General features: G+C 34.1%; 1 pseudogene; it reads right to left on the bottom strand.

Annotated features, from left to right (window-relative positions):
• Nucleotides 1-215: 215 nt before the first annotated feature.
• LOC120614293 (uncharacterized) lies at nt 216-334 on the bottom strand (annotated as a pseudogene).
• Between the last annotated feature and the right edge of the window lie 7,304 nt (nt 335-7,638).

The following is a 7,638-nucleotide window of genomic DNA, read 5'->3' as shown; positions in this document are numbered from 1 at the left end:
ATATTATCTTCACCCACCAAAAAACTTATGAGATAGTTATAAAATATTATCTTTAAAAACAAATTAAAATCTAAAAGCTTATTCCTGAAGGCTTGCATTTACTTACTTACTTACTTACTTACTTACTTACTTATTTTACGCGTGGCTACCTTTGGTTGCCTTGCACAAATTGCAAGGACCTTATCATCTTACAATCCCTTGTTTTTTATTTTTTACACCTACAGTACCTAGTCTTCCTAGGTGGTCTCCCATCCAAGTACTAACCAGGCCCGACCCTGCTTAGCTTCTGAGATCAGACGGAATAGGGTTCATTCAGGGTGGCAAAGCCGTAGACCTGAAAGCTTTTAAAATTAAGTCAATTACAACTTTTTTTTTTTTACACCCAGGAGATTTTATTTCACTTATAATTCTCTACTGAAAGAAACTTCTATTTTTCTCATGCGTTATTTCTGCAAGCTATTAAATGTTTATAATAAAATACAATCTATCAGATGACACAAGTATAGATGTATAAATACAGATATAAAATCATGAATTTTGGAATGTTATAAAATGAAGGAGACATTAGAAACAACCTGGATTTTTTGCACTAAAAATCAAGCGAAATATCTAAAAATTCTACAATTATCACCTTATACCTGTTACAATGTTTATTATAAAAATATTTTTAAAAAAGAAAGAAGTGTTGGAATGGATGTAGAGAAAAGAGAACCCCTTGTACATTCTTGGTGGGAATGTAAATTGAGGCAGCTACTATGGAAAGGAGTAGGAGGTTCCTCAGAAAATTAAAAATAGAATTACCATATGATCCAGCAACTCTCATTCTGGATATTTATTCAAAGGAAACAAAAACACTAACTCGAAAAGATACATGTATTCCATGTTCACTACAGCATATTTTTATACTACCAAGACATGGAAGCAAGCTAAGTAGTCATCCTCTTATCCGTGAGGACACATTCCAAGACCCCCAGTGGGTGCCTGAAAGTGTAGATACTATCAAGCTTTATCATGTCTTCCACCCACAATTTTAATGCCTTGTCCATCTTAACTAAACACTGTAGCTGTAACTTTTGTGGTTTGAGGTGCGACAGCAAAACTAGCACAAAATTCATTTTGTTCCTTACAGTTTCATACATAGAAGATTCATTCTTAGTGTAGAGTTAAACCACCTCAGCACATAATTCTTCTTTTTTTACTTATTAAGTTGAGAACTTTTACCTTCTCACGTAAACGAAACACCTTATGGCTTCTCTTTGGTATGCCTAAATTGCTAAGATCACTACTCTTGTGCTTTGTGGCCATTATTAAGTAAAATAAGAGTTACTTGAACACAAGCACTGCGACATCATGACAGTTGCCCTGATAACCAGGAAGGCTACTAAGTGACTAATGGGTGGCTAGAGCACACAGCATAGATACACTGAACAAAGGGATGATTCATGTCTCAGGCGACACGGAGCAAGACAGTGTGAGATTTTATCCCATTACTCAGAACACCATGCAATTTAACACATATGAATTGTTTATTTCTGGATTTTTCCATTTAATATTTATGGACCACTGTTGACCACAGTTGATCACGAATATCTGAAACCACAGATAACCAAAAGCACAGATAAGAGGGAGATAGTCTTATTGTGGTCATCATTTCACTATATACAAATATCGAATCATTATGTTGTACCTAAAACTAATATAATGGTATATGTCAATTATACCTCCATAAAAAATCAAAGCAATACTTAAAACTTTTATTGTGGACAGCAGAAGTGTAGAAGAAATAGAAATAAATAAGCTGAGTCCAAAACTTTGCTAATAAATGAAAAGAAAAGAAGCAGAAACACTGGATGTTGTTCTCACATGGATCTGGGTTATTTTGGGGAGACATTGATTGGGTCCAATGCATACTCTTATAGGTGAAGAAACTAAGTTCCATAGAGGTCATATGACTTGCTAAAGCCCTACAGAAGACATGCAGCACATTTTTTCACTTATGTACTTTGTGCAAAGAATGGAAGTATTACAATATTCTGATGGAAGACTTAAAAATATACACACGATCATTTTTCCATTAGCTTGTACCTCTTTGCATCTTTATTGTATTTAAGATAGATAGTATCTTCCACACAGTAAGTATTTAGCAAATATTTATGAAAAATATAAAGAAAAATAAATATATACAGAAGCACTGGGTCCTTTAACGAACACTTAACAATCATTCCTAAACCTCACTGAATATTTTTTGTTAATATTGATGAACCTGGATTACTAGGAAAAGATTCAGATTCAATAAGTATCTCCTTTTTCTAAACAGATTTTATAGTATATTTTTGAAATAGTTTTATTTAAAAATAATTAAAGTCTTTAAAGTTTATGCACTTAAATGTGAGAAAATTACCTTGAAAGTCCATTATTAAGTTTTTTTTGTAATGAAGCCAGAACAATGAAACATTGTGATGAATATGTTAAATAAGTCGTGATTTAAGTGATAATTGTGATAACTCTTTCAAGTTTGAGATACAAATAAGAAAAAATTCTATTGACAACTGGCATGCTATATATCACATCAGAGTTGGAAAACACTCTTTTGCTTTTTATTTTGGTTTTGGATCTTTAATTTTTGGTTTCTTTGTTTGTTTTCTAGTATAATACAGCACTTTATTTTTATTCAGTGGCAAGAATTTCTACCTACTCATAAATACTTACGATATGCAATGATTGATTAAAAAGTTATATCTCATTAGTGAGACCCTTATATACCAAATATTTGAAATTAAAGAAAGGTATATTAAAGAGATAAAAATGGGATTCAATTCTGAACTATAGTTTTATGAAAAAAAAAATCTTAAGGAAGAAGAGGAAGAAGAGAAGCAGGATAAGAAAGGGAGAAGAAAAAAGAAACAAATGTCTGACCTCAGATTGTTTTAAATCAATATGATAATTATATGGAACACCTGGATAAGCATCATATATGAAAGAAAAAATAAAAAGCATGAAAGTAAAAAAGGGCTTTTTAAAAATATGATCATAAGCACAAAATAAGCTACCAAATAATAAAAAAAAATGTTTTGTGCAGATGATTCCAGAATTCTTTAAAAGAATGGGCCCTGGAAGAAAGTTGCTTCATTCAATGTCCTGAATTTGACTTTTCTTGCTTGTATGGTCTTGGCAAGGAACAAGACATCTCTATACTGATTTTCTTCTTCCCTAAAATGGGATGATAACAATACCCAACTGTTCAAACAGATAGGAGGGTTAAATAAAACGATTATTTTAAAGTTTAAAAATGTTTAAATAAACAGAGCTTAAAACAATGTCTGATAAATAATCAGTAAATGTTATCAGTATTATTATTATTATGTAATCTTTAACCATTTTGAGATAAAAGACAAGAAACCTGTCACAGAATTAAGAAAGGTAGTGATTCAGAATCTTGCGCTCCTAACCCTGACATAGTTCTGCCTCCTAGAAACTGGAGGTAATAGAGAAATCAATCCAGAGCTTGATAGCAAAATGCATGCTCACTTCTTTATGAGTATTTGGCAGAAATGACCATGGATAGGATAGGATAGTTTCTCCATATCTGGTAGAATTTTTTTTTTTATCTCATTTTATAGGATGCCAATGACATACTTTGAGTTGTACAGATGTGCTAAAAGTGGATGGCTTCTCAAATCCAGAAGTGTAATCAAACAGAACCATGTATTGAAGAATTTTACACGTGTTTAAATGGTGGGTATTTCTTCTCCCCACACTGGAAGGTTAATAGTTTCACTTATATGTAGAATCTAGGGAACAGGTTAAAAAAATCAAACGGAAACAAGTTCATAGATACAGAGAGCATTTTGATGGTTGCCTGATTTGGGGGCTAGGGAAGTAAGTGAAGTGGGGAGAGGATTCAGAGGTAGAAATTGGTAGTTACAAAATAGTCATGTGCATACATTTAGTTATGTTTGCACTATTTCCACCTGCTAGCCCTGCCTCTTGTGAAGCCCAACTATTCCTCTTTCTCAGAGCTGAAAAATGCCAATACTTAAGAGGTATCAGCCTGAAGTGGCAAATCTATGCTGAGGGAGTTTTACCATTGGTTTGCTCCCTCCTGTCCTGATCACGTGACAGGAGGGAAAGAAAACACGTGTATACATGTGTTTGCAAAAGTAAAAGAGAATGAACTTTCCAATTAAATGCCCTTTAGAAACAAATTTACCCACTTGAGCTTTGCCCACTGCCTGGAGCAACTGAAAATCAAAACAGGGTGTTTTTCTAAGAGGAATGGCTGGCTTACCTTACTTTCTCATTATAAAGACCAACCACCCACCTGGATGTTACTATTTTGCTCCAGGAGAACAATTAAATTTCAATTTAGGGCCCTTAAATCTCCAAGCTTAAACGTCTTTCAAAAAACTTAACAGGTCTCAGAGACTTCTGACAACTGTAGTTTTTTTCATCTTCTTCAAAAGTGCCTCCAACACCAAAATTGCTCGTATTCTTTTGTCATCTTCATAAGAATGACTTAAGGCCAGAGTTTCCTTTAAGATTAATTCCTAGCACTGTTTCTTCAGTACTCTCTAACAGATAGTATTTACTGAACTTGTATAGCCCTTTCTGAGGTAAAAGTTATTATCTTCGCTTTATAGAAGCAAAAAATTAGATATGGCAAGGGTCCTTTGCCTGCCCAAAAAGAAGGGAAATTAGGGAACCACACACACCTTTTCTGGTTTTTAAAATGCTGAAAAACTCCTAGAAGGAAAAGCCCTTAACATTTAGAATTTAGTTATAAGGTAGGGCTCAGGATATACTCTGATGTAGAAAAATAAATGATTTTCCTATCCTTTCTAATTTTTATTTATATTTATTATTATTACTATTATTACTGATGAAAAAGAGGTTCTATGGAAAGTTACCTCACAGGGTGATCTGACCATTAATTCCTAACTGGGCAGGTCCTGGTGGGTAGTCATGCCCCAGGCATACATGTTCTTTACTAAAAGGCTTCTTTTTGACTTAAGCCAGTCCTGTCCATTGTTTCTGTGCATCTAGGATAACACACCTTTGAAATTCCTCTTTTCAGACCCTGCCTTCTAAAGCTTGACCACCCTCAAAAGAGCACATAATTTTAACTATGCCACCTTGCTTTCTCCCACCTTTATGTAATATATTCCTTACTTCCTTTCTTAATTCCAAATGCATTTTTCAAAAAGCTATACTTTCTTTGAAGCATTTATCTCCGTCAGTTGAGATCTTGCCTCCAGGCCTATCCTCTGACTCAAATTTTTATTAAAATTCTCTACAGGTGTAGATATTCTTGTTCTTATGTTGATATTATAAAAAATATTCCAGCTTTTGTAAAGGTTTTGGAGAGGGCCTTCAGGCTATGGCATGAAGAGGCTGACAAATTCTCTGTAAAAAACTGCTATAGCTTTGCTTAAGAAAAGCAGAAGTTTGAATTCTTCTTGCCTGGGATGCTGTTATTACTACTACCTACCCCCTTATTTCCTCAACCCACCCTGGTGGGTTAGCTCAGCTCAGTCTGCAAAACTGATAATTTTACCCAAGAGTGAGTCTGTCCATGAATACCAGCAGAAAGAAGCCAGAGGGGACATACGAGGGATTGGAGGTAAGGCTTGAGGTGAAACAAGGAAAGCCTGCAGTTTTGCCAGCCTAAAGTTGCAATCTAGTTAGGGATCAATAGTGGATCAGCCAGAAATTTAATTAGAGATCCTGTACATAAGAAAGTCATAGAAGTACTAGATAAGCCTTGGGGGGCCAGAAAACTATGTACATATTCAGGGAGACCCAGAGAAATCCTGTGGAGAGTAAAAGCCAGCACTGACTTCAGACCTGGCTGAATGTTGAATGTGCTCCTCAGCCACACACACAGATGCATTAGCAGAGAGAGAAGCCTCGTAGAGTTGAAATATTTGAACATAACCTAGCACCCAAACCCAGGGCTATGCAGGTCTAAATGTGATCCTTAGGAAGCCAAGCTAAAAAAATCAATAATAAACATTAAAAACTCAGTAGACACATCAACAGTCACATTCCACAGAGGACAAGGTTTCTACAATTTAATAACAATGTCAAAATATATGACAAAGACCTTAACCTGGACAAGAATCGGGAGGGCTTATGGTAAGAATTTTATGGTTACAACAGAGCTCTATGGATGTGGCAGCCCCTCCCCTTCACTTCCTTTTCCTCTTTCTTTCTAAGAGGGGCTTCCTGCTTCTTCTTAGCCTCCTGTGTGCACATGGCTGGCTACGTCTGCACTTAGCCAATTACAATTCTTTCTTTTTCCTGAATAAATCTTTTGATAAGAGAATCCCTAATGACTTTTGTTTGTGGTTGATAACAAAACTCAGAAACACAGATCAGGATCTATAGTTACAATAACATTTTTTTAAATGTTCCATTTTCGACAACAAAAAAAGATGTACAAAGCATCAGGAAATTGTGACTCAGCAATAAGAGCAGTCAATAGACACTGACTCTTAGTGGGCCCTGATGTTGAGTTTAGCAGGCAAAGATTTCAATGCAGTTATTATAAACATGTTCAAATAATTAAGAGAAACTATGTTCAGAGAATGAAAGAAAAATATGATGACAATGATTTAACAGATCCCACGTCTCGTTAGAGGCTATAAAAAAATGGAAGTGCAGTATCCATTGTTATTTTAAGATAAAATGCCATTGAAAGTCTATTTGCTTTCTTGCTTATCTTATTTTTGTGAACATAAAAGTTCCCTTGAAACCTATTTTCCCAATACTTTGTTCATTTTAACCACAAATTTTTTGGCCACGAAGACTTTCAGGAGCATATAATTCTTGTGGTTGAGGTGGGAAGGCAAGATTCCAAAATTTTATTTGAAAATTGAAGCTATTTTCCAAGAAAGCAATTCTCAGACTAACAAAATTTCTAACTCATAATATCATTAATGTTTTATCTATAGTACATGTCATCAAAGGTAGAAATGCATTCTAAAAACCAAGCCAAGATACTAAGGATACATCACATATAGCTCTCAAAGAGTAACCACCCCTTTACTTTATAAATGATGCCAAAGTCCAGAAAGTGTAAATGCCATGCTCATGTTCACACAAAGAATAAGATAATCAAAACAAAAATTTAGATTTCCCAATTTCTAATTCAGTGCTTCTAAGGTTATTCTTAAAACTCAGGATTTAGAATCTTTAGGATAAACACATTCGAGTGATTTACATTGTGGTTTTAGAACCCAAATATATTATAATTAATATTATGATAAGTATACAGACCTCAATGTTTATTTTTAAGTTAACATTTATTGAGCTAGGCACTATTCTATAATATTTATGTGTATTATTACATTTGATAATTTTATGAGATATTTATCTCATTTACAAATAAGAAAACTGAGGTTCAGTGATGTTAAAATAATTCATACAATAGTATAAGAGTAGAGTTAATAATACTAATCACAACTATTTTCAGAATTTACTAGTTGTCATGTCAGGAATTCTAAGCACTTTATACATATTAACACATTTAATTCTCATAACAAACTTGTGAGGTAGTCACTCCCAGTTTCCCCATTTTACAAATGAGAAAAAAATGCATGGGAAGGCTGAGTAATCTTCCCAAGGTTTTCCAGCTAG

Source organism: Pteropus medius, unplaced genomic scaffold, assembly GCF_902729225.1.
Source record: "Pteropus medius unplaced genomic scaffold, Ma_sr-lr_union100, whole genome shotgun sequence".
Lineage (NCBI taxonomy): Eukaryota > Metazoa > Chordata > Mammalia > Chiroptera > Pteropodidae > Pteropus > Pteropus medius.
The sequence above is the reverse complement of the archived record's forward strand: the minus strand, read 5'-3'. Positions and strand labels throughout refer to the sequence as shown.